Source organism: Zootermopsis nevadensis, unplaced genomic scaffold, assembly GCF_977971745.1.
Source record: "Zootermopsis nevadensis isolate Lab colony 2312 unplaced genomic scaffold, Znev_1.0 Znev_ptg000008l, whole genome shotgun sequence".
Lineage (NCBI taxonomy): Eukaryota > Metazoa > Arthropoda > Insecta > Blattodea > Termopsidae > Zootermopsis > Zootermopsis nevadensis.
In genome coordinates this window covers 15,332,317-15,347,510 of record NW_028259140.1, presented here as the reverse complement: position 1 = coordinate 15,347,510, position 15,194 = coordinate 15,332,317, and the positions used below count along the sequence as shown (strand labels likewise).

Sequence of the window (15,194 nt, the reverse complement as noted above, 5' to 3'; positions counted from 1 at the left end):
CAGAAAGTTTTGGGACTGAATGTTGATTTTGTTGTTGGGAGGATTATGGAAGAAACAAGGAATTCCGCAGATAAAGAAAGAAAGAAGAAAAGGAATTCGAGAGGAAGACATATTTAATTATGACCCTGCAATAGATCGTGATTAACGTTCTACATTGTGAAATTAGTCATCTGCTGGTCATAATGACGCTCAAAACATACGCAGTTAAATCAGATCTGACCCGTACTACAAAGCTTTATAATTTGTCCAGTCCTCAGTCAGAGGCTTTAATCTCCGACGCGGTACTCGACTGCTGTCTTGAGTAAAGCTGATTCGTTCCAGCGACTAAGGTTGGCGAAACAGCAAATTTCAAATGAACATCAATTACCTTGCGAACTGCAGGATGCCAATACACTTGTCGACGTTTATCTCGTCCTTGAGGAAGTCGCAGCAGAGTTTAGTAACGCCTAGTATACTCTAGTACTCAGCCGCCACGAGCAGCTGACGAGCGTTGTTGGAGCGGATGTACAAATCGCGAAAATAAACATAATCCAGTATCAGGGTCATCATGTCTGAGCTGACTCCGTGGAGAAGAATATCAGTCTCCTCACTGGTGTGCAGTTTTGTCGTGAAGAGAATCCTGAAACGTCGATTTGGAGAAACGGCGAGCAGAAAATTACAAGTCATGCGCATAAACTTTAAGTTTTTATAAGTCACGTGGCCAAGTAAAAGTATCTTTTTGTCAATGTGGTGGATTAAGTCATGTTATTTGAATACTTCAAAAACTCCCAGAATAAGTATCAATGGGACCAGATAAATTGCGAGAGGATCAAGAGCGGGCGAAGGCTTAACAGAATTTAACCTAAAAATCGGGAAGCAAGTAGCGAACATTTGTACTATAGAATTTCTTACATACCCTTGACACCTTCAAGAGAAATCTGAGGTTATAACAACTACTACAGAAATTATAAAGCCAACGCAAATATTTCAACATACATCGCGGGCTGTACATTCCACTGATTGAACAGTTCGAAATATGAAATCTATTTGCTCTGTCAAAACATTTTCCCGACTATAAACAACTTGAAAGAAAAGCCGATGTTTCTACGCGGACTTTAAAAAGTCATAACCAACCAGACAACATTTTCCTATTACATAATTAAGGGATTTGCAGCTCAAGACAAACGGAAAGATTTGGTTGTCGGAAAACACAGCTCGTAACAAGACGTGAGATACGTCTCTTGGAAAAAAGAAAAAAATGGCCCACGCTTATAATTCATTCCTCATTTCGAGAACCCAGGGCATCTTTATTTAAAACACAAGCAGATTAAAGTATGCACAAATTCTCGAAAGATTTTCTCCTAACAATGATATATGTATTCATCGTCATGATGACGGAGGCAGTATGACCTCCGAAACGTTGGTTAACATTGACCAGACTACACAGCGCAAGAACCCAGAAGACAGAAATCTTCATACTCATCGCCCTTATGATGGAGGCAGTATGACCTCTGAAACGTTGGTTAACATCGACAAGACTACACAGCGCAACGAACCAAAAGACTGAAATCTTCATACTCATCGCCCTAATGACGGAGGCAGTATGACCTCTGAAACGTTGGTTAACATCGACTAGACTACACGGCTCAACAACCCAGAAGACAGAAATTTTCATACTCATCGCCCTGGTGATGGAGGCAGTATGACCTCCGAAACGTTGGTAAACATCGACTATACTACACGGCGCAACAACCCAGAAGACAGAAATCTTCATACTCTGATGATGGTGGCAGTATGACGTCTGAAAGGATGGTTAACATCGACCAGACTACACAGCGCAACAACCCAGATGAAAAAAATCTTCATACTCATCGCCCTAATGAAGGAGGCAGTATGACCTCTGAAACGTTGGTAAACATCGACCAGATTACACAGCGCAACAATCCAGAAGACAGAAATCTTCATACTCATCGCCCTGATGATGGAGGCAGTATGACCTCTGAAGCGTTGGTTAACATCGACCAGACTACACAGCGCAACAACCCAGAAGACGGAAATCTTCATACTCATCACCCTGATAAAGGAGGCAGTATGACCTCTGAAACGTTGGTTAACATCGACCAGACTACACAGCGAAACAACCCAGAAGACGGAAATCTTCAGACTCACCGCCGTGAAAACCTCAAGTCTTACATGTATTACGAAATTCCTTCTCACATTTTATTATATTTAAGACAGCAGCTCACAATGTTCCGGGCAGTACCAAATTTCTTCTGGACTTTGTCGGTCGTCTTTAAATATTAAAACGAATACGTTTTGGAAATGAATTGTTTCTATTTCTCCCTCCAGATCGATTGACTGTCACCTTGGTACAACCGCATTTAAAAATTAGTACAAAGAACCACCCACGTCTTCTGGGATGTTTTCTCGTAGAAATTATCGGACGTTTCAGACGTGCTTACTGCCTCTATCAAGGAAATAAAGCAGGAAGTACGTCTGAAATGCCACTCAGTTTCTACGGCGCAACGTCCTGAAGACATTCTTCTTCTTCTTCCTCTCCGCCGTGAGATTTCATGACAATGAACGAATAACAAAAGACATTCAGCCGTATAAAATTACAGGTTTCTGCATCAAAGGGAATAAAACATTTCACATACGAATTGACGTCTTTTGTGTCCTAATTTCACGTGTTAATAAACCACGTCAGTAAATAAACAAACCTGAAATATTCGCTGCGCATCTACAGAATCACTCTGTGGACTCGGAAGACGTCGCCGTCCTCCAACCTCAGCACCGCGTCACACAAGAGGTTCTCCTCTCTCAGCTTATTCAGGATGATCGATGCTTCGGTCAGAATTTGGTTTGAGTCCATCTCCTGAAAAACAGTCAGTCGCTGTTACAGATTTTTCTTCATACCGACGCGTGTGCACATCAACTAAGAGTGACTGAAAGGAAACACGATACTGAGAAGAATATCTGGTCCTGCGAGAGATTTACTGACATGGGAATGGTGAAAACTGCGTAATATGAAGCTTTATAGATCTCTTCACTAATTAATAAATTGTAGGCTGTCAGATCGAGGATGATGAATTGGGCGGGGCATGTAGAACACATGCAGAGACAAGAAGTGCAACTTTTTAATCGTAAGACCTGAAAAGAAAAGGTCACTTGAGAGTCCTATGCGTTGCTGTGATAATATTAAAATGGATGTTAGAGGGTGGAGAATGAAGCTGTGGATTGTCTACAGCTGTTTGTGGAAGTGGCTTAGAGGCAGGGTCTTGTAAACACAGACATGAATCTTTATGTTTCTTAAAAGGCGAAGCATTTGATTACCAGGGATACTGTTAGATTCTCAAACAGGACTTAGACTCCATAGATTCAGTTTGTTTCTTTGTTGTACAAATGCCTGTTGAGATCCGACACAAAATGACAAAGCTCTAAATGTGATATATAACTAACTATCTAACTAGACGGCTTACGGAACACGAAGTTTCAACACCGAACTAACAAAGCCCTCAACCGGACACTGCCCTGGGCCAACAAAATCCAGTCTCCTTCAAATCCTATCTCCCTTAGATCCCGTCTGAGATTATCCTCCCTTCAAAACGAAGGTTACGCCTTTTCATAAGCATAAAATTTTCGAGTTCTTCTCTCTGTGTAGAACTAAAAGTGCTTAAGAGCTTACGTGATTATGGTCTTTCCTGCCTAAGTTACAAATTTATATAAACCACGAGCACAAAATGGAATTTAAATTTATCAAACGAACGCGAGAATTACAGTTGGGAACAGTCACAAAAACCCTAATTTGTTCTAACGCATGCGTAGATCAAGCCTAAATCACGCTACTCACAAACTGCAATGTGCAAGATATTCTGTGAAAAGTCGATTGCTACTCGGCTCGTCAAAGAATAGCCCACATCCTTTACTGAACAAGAATGATTCTTCATCGTGTGCACAAAAGCCCGTCAAGGGGTCTATCCTGAGCCAGTTGCATCCAGTTCGCTCCATCGAGGCCCATCTCCGTAAGATCCATCTTAATGTTATCCTCCCATCTACGACTAGATCTCCACAATAACTTGTAAACACCCATCCCCTGCTCACCCCCTCTAACAACATCAAGTGTGGAGCTCGTCATGCATTTTCTCTATTATCTGCCCCACCCCCGTTTTGGGTCCAAACATCTTTCTCAACACTCTGTTCTCAGAGACCCTCAGTCTATGTTCCTCTCTCAAAGTGAGAGACCATGTTTTGCACCCATAAATTCTTTGCACTCGATAATAGCAATCATTCCCCGGATTTAATCTTCTGATGTAGGAGATAATGAGAGGGAGATTCATCGTTAATTAGGCTTGTAAAAATGAAATAAAAATTATTCACAGTTTCCTAAAACGCTTTAATAATGTCGATGTATCAAGAGATGTAAAGCGTTAGAATTATTATTCAGAATACAAACCCCACTTCTTAAGATCCATTTTTTTTATTAAGATTTTGGGCTACGAAACTCTTTTTTATTCTTTTAAAATTGTAAAATGTTAATTGCCTACTGGAATATTATTTTATTATCAATGATGCCGTGAACAAACAGAAGTCAATCTTATATTACTTGAAAATGTGTTAAAAAAGACAAGCCTAATTCTGTTACACGAGTTCACAAACGCAGATGAAAACATGAAATGTGATGAACATTAATAATAAATTGGAATCCCTTACCTCAAACTTTGTTCAGTTGTAAGAGACCACGACGACCACGGGCAAAGATGAATTTAATCAAATCTAAAATGGCGAGAGTAGAGGGCAGATATTCTAAAACGTTTTTAGCAGCACAAAATTGTCTACTGTACGACGCACTTCTTCCACAAGCGATTCACAGCTCAGCTCTTTCCGCAATAACAAAAGCAGATTGTTGACGGCAATAATGAATCACAACAATGCCGAGTAAACAGGTGACGTAACAATTACTTTCTTAGGTAAAGGAATGGAGTGCAATAAGTTTCATTCAGGCTATTATACTGCATGCATAAAAAACGAGAAAAGATCCTTATGGCATGCTCAGCCAAGATTGTTGCAGGCGTGAGTTAGAAATTCCAATACTTTTCTTGCATTGTTATGCACGCAGGTGTTCACATGAAGGCTGACCATTGTCGGTTCATATTTACTCATTATTGGTAGTTTAAAAGAAACACAAAGATACAATTCTAAAGGGTTTTGACGACGGTAGTTTTCACTTAAAATTGTTCGTTATCAGGACTTTTTCCATCGTCTGTTCAGTGATAGAGACTAGCTTTATCTAAGGGACCCAGCAGAGTGAGTACCTCTCAATTGAAGACGGAGGCAGAACCACCCTCCGTAACGTCGTGGTTTTAAAAGAACAGAATATGTAAAAAGTCCCGATAACGAACAATTTTAAGTGAAAACAAAGATAATTACTCTTAACTTATAATTTGGTTACATTCAATCATAAATGGAAGAAGTCAATAATTAATATAGAATGTGTTCCTGATCAGAACGAAATACATTTAAAAATACTGGGAATATCTAAAAGAAGGAATTTAAATTTCATTGCCCTTATTATTTAAAACTAACATCGGGTTTTATTTTACTTGATTAATTTTGAAAATAATTTTTTAAGGCCCCGGGCCTGTTAATCCCATCACCCCTGCGCCAGGGAAAATGTTTCCGGGGGCCTGAGGGACCCATGTTTCGCGGTTCAGGCGTAGACAATGGAAATGTATTCGCCTCTGAAGTTGGTTCAAATCTATGTTATAACGGAGACTTGTATCGCTCTTGCTTTTAAAGCCCAACAACTGAACATATGATTTCGTCCTGACTTGTTAGGTTCCTATTTGATTCACCGACATTTCCACAAGACTCACACATTTTTAATATACAAAAAAGTATTTCAATTTGTTTAAATTAAACTGAATAATTGTAACCTAACCTAAGTTTTTATGCGGCTGATAAATAATGCAATAACTTAAAATGGATCTGGATCTCTGGAGTCCAGCTCACAGACGTAGAGACACGGCGGGCAGTCAGATCTCCGCGTTGGCACTGGAGATGCTCTGCATGTGTAGCAGCCTCGCGTCGGAGGAGCAGACCTCAAGAAAACCAATACTTAGAGTCCAACAAGGTTTGTTGAAGGGAAAAGTTTTAGCATCTATCCAAAACAAGAAAAAGGACGCAGCGTTTCTCGGAATTCCGAAAGCCAAACCTCCTGTCGGCGACCTCAAGTTCAAGGCACTGAGAAGATGATAATATGAACGTGAGTTTTACATTGCGGTCTGCATTTTGTAAAAGTGCATAAATCATTCGGAGCGTCGTATTGATAAAATATCGCGGTGTCTAGAGCTAAAGTACCACCCAAATTACCTAAAGACCTTAGAACATAAAATGTCACATCGTACATAAAGTAACTAACATTGCCTTGAGAGACGAATTGAATGATAAATATCGACGTCTTACTCTTTACAAAACTTTCAATAAATTTGTTAAAGCCGGTCAAAACGGGAAATGTAAATTACGTAAATTGAATCCAATGTCTGATGCTCAAAGATTGCGAGGATGGGGATTCCATTTGTACGGGTTCAGATGACCAATGGCGAGTTACTTCAAGCAGGATTGAATTCAAACGCCGACTATTGATAAGCGAAAGTACGGTCTTATTTCTAATACCCTTTTAATGGCCATCACATGAATTCAAACGAGGTTATTAATTGGTGTCGCATGAACTGTAAAAGACGAATAAACACGCGGTAATCTTAAAAGTCGTATCTTCAGCCTCTACGGTACCAAACCCCAGCAGATCATGAAAATAGACAATGTTACGCCGCTGAGACTCTGTCACTTTCGGTTTTTAACCTCGAATGTTTCCGGTACTATCACAGAATGTGCCTGAAAGAAATAAATAAAACCACGTAAAACTTCAGTCAGGACAACCGGTCTCGGACCTACATCGAATAGATTGTAGGACCCAGATTATTTAATTCCCGAGGCACTTAAAAGCATAAACGCGAAATTGCACGAGTTTTTCTTATGCGAAAAAATTTTCTATTCCGAGTCTAACAACTTGAAATAGCATACCAGCCACAATTCTTCATACATCGCTATATTCCTGTCGAACAGCATGAGAAATTTAACGACGCATTCGCTGAAAGTTCTGCCACTTGAAGCAATGTCCATGATAGCAAATAATTTCTATTAAGTTTTAATTTGAAATTTGCTAGCTGCAGGCGCCTCAAGCAACATGAACTCGTGATGCGACTTTGGAAGGGTGCACGTGCACTCAGAGGAGCGACAGAAAACGGAAAATGCTTTTAATATAATAATTTCTGTAAATATTTAGGACAGTAAACTATAAAAATTATGGAGTATTGAAGTGGTGACTCGTAAAACAGATACAGGAAATGCAGCGCCGATACGGAAACCTCCGAATAAGATACCATACGCTTTAAGAGATGTTACGAAAGAGTAAACTCAAGATTTGTTGGAAAAAGTTATTATACGTGAAAGTGATTGATAGTCCATGGACAAGTCCCGCCACATTGACCCCAAAAAGGAGTATGGATGGCGCACACAAATGGAGAGTGTGCAAAGATTTTAGAGGTGTAAATGCACTAACCAAGTTTCAGGCATTCCCCACGGTGGCGTCTTAGTATGGAGGCCGTTACTTCTCGGTGCTGGATTATTTCAGTGGATTTTTGCGAGTGGAGATCGCGGAGAAATACAAAGAAAAGACTGCATTTGGCGCACCCTTTGGGCATTACGAATATAATCGCTTATGTTTTGGTTTATGCGATGTTTCAGTCCCTGATGGATAAAGTATTGGGAGGTCTACTGCTACACGGATGACTTGATGATTTTCAGTTCTACTCCTGAAAAGTACGCGAAAAGGCTATAAAGAAAGACCCATGGCCTGTGCTTCTGGACAGTTACACGAACACGAACAGATATTGAGCTCTAGTGAATTAGAACTTTTAGTTCTAGTGTGGGCCACACGTCACTTCCGAAGCTATCGTCAGTTCGTATCCCGATCTGACTAACGAGCATCATCTAAATAAATTCTCAGACACCAACTACCGGTTAATGTAAAAGTCTCTTAGATTTCACAGCAGAATTCCGCCCAAGAAAGTTTATCCAGTATGTAGACGCCCTAAGTCGACACATCGCGACCCTGGAAAAGGACCCGTTGAGTTGGGAAAGCATGGCGACTGGTTTTGTCAGATTGTCTGTAGAAATAACTTTGACAAAGGTCAGTTTTACCTTGACAAAGATGGCTTAATACATCGGCGAGCGGGAGGTCATTGCCCCGATCAGGTGGTAATACCACGTGGGTTAGTAAATGACGTCATAGCCTCACGTCACACCCAGGACAGAACATTACTCTGAAGCCACGGATGAGGCGAGCGATACGATCCCATGTCAGACCGACCGACGGAAACACGGCCATGAGAATAAATCCCCAGTGGGAGACCCGGAAGAGGCGAGGGAGCCATCTCAAGCATGTGCCGTGGATCACAAAGCATCAAGGATTGGACTGCGAGACGCGGGATCAACATTTCTAGATCAACGAACACGCAGGTTATGACACCGAATGAGACTCGAGTCCATGCCTACCGATTCGCTTAGCTAATTAAGAATCCCTGAGAAAACCCGAAATATCCCACCAGCTACGTAACTCTCCAAGATGGGACGCAGTGTGCGTCCAGCCACGTCGTAGCGGACGCCGAGATGGACGCGAAAGACATTAAGGTGGCTCATAAATCCTTTGAAAGTGTGACAAAGTTCAAATACTTGGGGAAAACAAAAACGATTCAACGAGGAAGTTAGGAGGAGATTAAATTATGGAAATGCTTGCTAGTTCTCTGTTCAAAATATTTTGGCCTCCCGTCTGATTTCTAGGAACCTGAAAATTAAAGTATACAAAACAAAAATTTTGCCTGTTGTTTTGTATGGGTATGAAACATGGTCAATTTCATTAACATTACTCTGTTAAAAATTTCGGGCACAAACCTGGGTTCACATTTTCGCTTTCCGCTGTTATATTATGGCAGTGGGCGTCAGTGTGGACCCGGCTTTAAGAGGCCGAGAAGTGAAAATGAAACTTCAAGATAAAAAGAAGAAGATGACAGAGCTAAGACTCGAGAACAAGTGTCCATATCCAGAAAATCATTCCGTAACGAGCATATTTTATTAGCCACGTGATCTAATTAGAGGTTTGTGGAGACTATTACCGATTGGGTACAAGAATGCTTTGTGGGGTGGAGTTATTTTATCAGGTGTCGTGGCTGATTTTCAAAAGACATTCGAAATTTAGAATTTAAAAAGAGCCGGTTATTTCGACAGGCTTCTGCACGCTGTCAGAATTTTCGTTCGCTGTTCAACTTTCAAATGCGGTAAGCAAACTTTTTAAATTTTGGGACTTTACTGAGTTACGACGTAACTGACCATGAGTGCCAAATGCAACGTGCGTGTTATTTCAACAATTTTAGCGTTCCTGAATTTCTTGTCACAGTGAACTTACTAAAACTGCAGCTGTGGTATCCTGCTTGGTGACACACCCTATGCGACTCCACCCCCTCCACCCCCCCCTCATTTAAAAGAACCTTGAGCTGAAACAGGGTGTTTCATGTTAATTGTCGTTGAAATAAAATATGCTGTGCGTTAGATGTATAACACACCTCTTTCGATCTTTACTTTTTATGTATGAGGGGATGATTATTCATGTAATAAATGTTTCGAACCCGCTCTAAGGCTTAAGATTATGGCAGAGCAGATCTCTATCTATGTATCTGTCCGATAGTCCATCCACCTGTCTTTATTATCCAGAGTTTCCGCATAAAACACAGTAACTAAGTACAACAGCAGAGCATACAGGCTTGGATTCAAAACAGTAACCTGCCGAGTACGAACCCCATTCCACAGCCCCCAGCGCCCAAGCCGCGCGTCGCTGCTTGACCTTACCCGTAGCAGCAAGACAGAGGCTTCACTGCCCTAGTGTGTTCGTTGCTTGTGTTCTCAGCTTCAATAACAAATATAATGCTCCCTGCGCTGTGATCTAATAGGGCAAACCACGGAAGTCTAGAATACTTTTCCAGAAGTCTATGGAGTCAGATTTCTTGAATAGCAAAGCGACTATTACGTTGTCAAGAAGCATTCTGTTCTGTAGTTTGTTTTACAGTCAAGCCTAGAGCTCATAACGTGACGAGAACAGTCCTAATGTATTTGAATACATTTATACAAAGACTGAATATTGGCTACAGAATTTCATGAAGCTAAACCTACGATGGCTCAATTTTGTGGGCCCTCAGATTTTAATTGGGAAACTTGGATGTTTTCAAGTTAATGTATGTTCAATAATTCTCTTGTGTTTGGATTATTTACGACGCGAGACTTAGTCAATGGCATTTATGCAGTGTCAAAAACGCCTACATTTTGCGTTTTGGACGAATGCTTTTGTGCTGAAAAGCTTGAAACATTGGGTACTCTGTTAGTAACAGCGGAGGGATACATAGTGACATAGCGCGGGAATCATATTACATATTAATAATGAATGAGTTCTGCAAAGTTTCTAGAAGATTGTCTACAAAATTCTGGCGAACGTTTGGGAATCAAATTAACTGTTGATTGTCATTCTTATGATTTAGTCTAAAAATTCAGTGGTCCCATTGTAAAGTTATTGTCATATTTTTATGCAAATAATTTTAAATGCACTTACTTAAATAATTATTGTGATTATATTATGTCAGTTCGGTTTCATATAATTTGATGAGTACATTTCAGTCAAATAGGGTTACGGTGCACTCAGATGTCATTGCTAATATTAATTAGTTTTGTTTTCATATTTATAATCAGCTATTTACATGTGACATTACCGTAAAATGACCTCGCTCGGCTCACTGCTTGTTGCATCCGGAAGGCTCTCGGATAGATTCCCGAGCTGGAACAGAAGGTTTCGTGTTTTTATCCAGTTTCTCACCGCATAAATAGTCACTGTGTCTTATATTATACTTTATTTTCGAAGCTGCATAAGGATGCGAGCACTATTTTGCTGATCCTGGGATGTTTCAGATTTGGGATGCGTGCAATAGAATGACGGACAATTGTCTCCCTGTGATTAAATGAAAAAGCTAATTGCACTTGAGGAATGTGAAAATCATTTCTTAGGATGTCTGCACCATTCCACCCCTTCAAACTACGTTGCATTTTATCTTTACGTCGACACGTTAAATGATTTGTTACATCTTTGCAGCTTTTCCTCTACTCTCACGTAAAATATTCCCATTATCCCTAGAGTCCCTAGGAATTCTTTCACTATTTCATCTTCAAGGATAGGAAACCATGAACACTTTTCATCTCCTCGTAATTTCCCGTCGTTTGTTCTACTTAGGCTACGAAGTCTAAACTGCAATGCGTTTAAAAAGTTCGGTTCATTGCGTTCAGGATTTGTACAAAACTTGAAACATTTTAGCCTGCACAAACAAATTATTCCCCATTATAGCCAAGGTTGTTGGGTAGTGACTGAGTAAGAGCAGTAACTGTCAAATCCGATGCTGTTGACGTCACGTAAATTAAAATTTGACGTGACGTCAGATTTTGATATAAAATTATTTGATGGAAGACTCCACACACGAATCGTACAAATTAGCATTCTTTCTGCATGACTAACTCACTAATAAACATAACAATTCTTTCCTTCTGTGTGCATGGCCGGCGAACACTAACTTTTCATGATTTGTACGATCTCGTGTTGCTTCTTTGAATGTGGACAAATTTTAAAGAATGAACTTCAATCGAATTCAAGACAATAAGCAAATGGGGCCAAAGGCGTCCCCACTCACAAATTCAAGGAATATTATAAAGAGTAGTATGATAATATTAAAAATGTCGCCAAATATGTTACGTGCGATGGGTAGTTGGACAGAACCTTCTGTTTAAGGTGTTTTGTTCAGAAGTTTCGGTCAGGATTACCACAGTGAAGTTTGCAAATGTTGAACACAGCTTCCATATCAGGTGTTATGTTATCCTGACATTTCAATAAGAGCTCTTAATTAATTTACATCTCGACGCTGAGGCTCTCTGTCCCTGTTCCAACTTCTCGATTCTCTTCCACGTCTTCATACATTAGAACGTTTTCGGGAAATTCACTGCCACAAAAGAACACGGAAGTTAATTCTCGTCACCAGAAAAACCGAAATTTTACGCCTAGTCCGAACCATTTAACTTAAATTCGGATCTTAACTCCGTTTTAATAATATTCTCCTCCACTCCGAGGCCCCTTAGCTCGTGTCAAAGTTTTGTGTTAGGTTTCAAATTCCTTGGGCGTAGCCTTCTTCATGTAATTACAGGAATGAATGAAATAAATGAAACTCCTTCAACTGATATATCGTTGTTATATCATCATGCTTCGAGTCGAGAATAATTTAAGTTATTGTAGAGTATGAACTTAAGTAGGCGTTGCCTTAGTTTTCAAATTTGTTCTGCGCTAGAAAAGATGTTTCCATGGACCCGGAATCAAAACTTTGAAACGGCAGCTTTAAATAATTCATTTTGACCAAACGTCGGACGGCCGTCTTCGCTATGTGAAACTGAATAAAATCACGAAACCAAGCAAAGAGGAGGTTATTGATCAGAGGAGCTTATGAATGCAACCAGTGGTGGACGGAGCACGGAAAACCAAAACTGTTTTTTTATTCTTAAATTGAGATTTGCAGACATCAGCCACAAATCTTTTTAAAATTGGTTGTCTGTCCATTGAAGAGCCTCCTCAACCCCCACAGCTTATATTTTATACGCAACGTGTTATGTATGCTGTCTAAATGCCCAGCCAATCGTAACCATTTTGATTTATTCATGCCTGTGATGTTCTCACACTAAAAGGCCATGTTACACGATCATATAACTTGCCGAATTCGATGGCGTACGCATTCATCGCGAACTAACAGATATGTCGAAATTTCGTAGTTATCTCGCGCGGTGTATTAGAGACAGGCAGGCTCTGGTCATTGCGGTATGATTTTGGATTAACCAGGAAATATAAGAGAATATATACTCGTCAGGGATTTGGAAGTGTTTAGTGTTTAGTGTTCAGTAAAGATTGCCTCAGAGTTTCGAAAGAGTGTAAAGTCTGTGTGTGAGTGAAGCGGCCCTCTGAGTATTTGTGGTTGTGTTGTGTTGTGCCAGCGAGAGACTTCGAACCAGGGACCATGGCAAGAGGAGCAACGCGCAAACAGTAAAGTTAAGAGAAAACCAGTGTCGGCCGAACCCCTAGTGGACGAGGACCCATCCGCTGGAGGATGGGCTGGGCGCTCGCGGCAGATCTTCTACGCCATAGCATCGGCACGGTCTTATCAGAGCAGCCAGGCCCCAGGTTGCCAACGATAACCACGTAGGTCCGTGCCAGGCAACTTGTATTTGACGCGGCGCCCGCCACGACTGAGGGCATGTTAAGTAAAGGTCAAGTTGGCAACCCTGTGCACTTTATACTTTTTTATAGTTTGTAAAAGTCCTCCCTGCCCTCCCCGATAGGTGCCCATGTAAGGTCGCGTGAACTTAGCTTTTGTGTCCATGGCAATGGACGTTCAGTTAGGAGGGTTTGATATTTCTGTGTGTTTTGTTTTATCACAGGGTGCACAACTTGACTGGTTCGGTCGGCACGACCAATGAAATCAATGCGAGAAGGAGAGACAGACAAAAAGAATTTATATCTTAAGTTGAGTTCCTGTCTGCCTTTCAATAACAACGGACACGCACATCACACACAACCCGATATAGGCACCCAGGCGCAATCTCCAAAATTAAATGGAAGAAGCCTGGAGATGTAATAAAATCAAAAACGGGTAAAAACATAATCAATAAAAGCAGAGCAACAGATACACCAGATTTTAATTTTAATTTTGATAGACCTGACGATGATAGAATTGTATATCGAAACATGTCGTCAATTATAAAAATGTAACAATTTTATGTGAAATTTTTTGTGATTTTAACAATAAGCTTGTGAAACGACGGAAAATAAAAGTATTGTATAGACAAAAAGAACTTTTGCATTCTCTTCCTGTGAACAAATCGCATTGCAAGGGAAAAGATTCAGTAAAGCCAAAATACGTATTTTGGTTCTTCAGTCTTTCGCTTCAGTGCTGAAAGATTTGTCTGAATCTGTAAGGTTATTTATTATCAGGAATTCTGAAGAGAAATATTATGTTTTGTTGTGTGTTTTATTCTGTGAACACAATTACAGGTTATTCGACGTTAGAGAAAGACATCGATTGTGTTTTTTTTTAAGAAAGCGTAATTCTGCGTTATCGAACGCAGATCAGTTACACGAACATTTTGCGTTTCGTTTGTCAGCGAGAATCGCGGAATTCGCGCCCGAGTTAGGATTTTACACGACGAAAACTTCGCCGACGTAATAACGCGCTTTGGTTTCGTGTGTTGTTCCGGGCCGCGAATCCGTGTCGCTGTTCTTTTTTTTACAGGACGGCGAACTCCTTGCGCGCGCGTAAAAGTAAGTGACAGAATAAAGATGAATGAGAGAGGTTCAACGTTGTTTGGTCCTCATTTCCGACGTTTAGTTCTTCGATTCAGTGAACCGTCATTCCAGCGCGACAAATCTGAATTTCGTGTTCTCGTTTCATTTCCGATCTTATTGCGACGTCGTAAAAGCTCGATAAATGTCAGTCGATGATTCCGCGTTTTCGTTCGCCGAAGTGGATGCCCTTCAGTCGTGTCGCTTGTCAAAACGGACAACTGCAGTGAGCAATTCGTGTTCCCAGCTGTTCGCCATCATAAATGGCTACTGAACTCTGCGCCTGCGCACAGCAGAAAAGATGAGTCACGGAGTCAACGAACAGCACAGGTAAGTTTTCTGCGTTCGTGTTCTTACTTCCAATGTATGATTGTCGAGCCGTTCTTACAGAACTCGTTTTGTTTGTTTGTTTGTTACAGGTCCCGCTTATTTCCAGTGCATCAACATGGCGAGCGGGTGAAACAAAGAACGATGCACGCCCGAAATTGGTTTTAGGTTTTACTTTGACTTTATATTTAAGACAGCGGCTCACAATGTTCCGGGCAGTACCAAATTTCTTCTGGACTTTGTCGGTCGTCTTTAAATATTAAAACGAATACGTTTTGGAAATGAATTGTTTCTATTTCTCCCTCCAGATCGATTGACTGTCACCTTGGTACAACCGCACTTAAAAATTAGTACAAAGAACCAC

At 40.6% G+C, this 15,194-nt stretch overlaps 1 long non-coding RNA gene across 1 annotated transcript; it reads right to left on the bottom strand.

The window, feature by feature from the left end:
- Positions 1 to 376: 376 nt before the first annotated feature.
- Positions 377 to 4,850, bottom strand: LOC147874515 (uncharacterized). The gene is made up of 3 exons (XR_015534058.1): positions 4,690 to 4,850; positions 2,700 to 2,854; positions 377 to 619 (listed from the first exon to the last, which is right to left on the bottom strand). It is a non-coding gene; the product is annotated as an uncharacterized LOC147874515 (long non-coding RNA).
- Between the last annotated feature and the right edge of the window lie 10,344 nt (positions 4,851 to 15,194).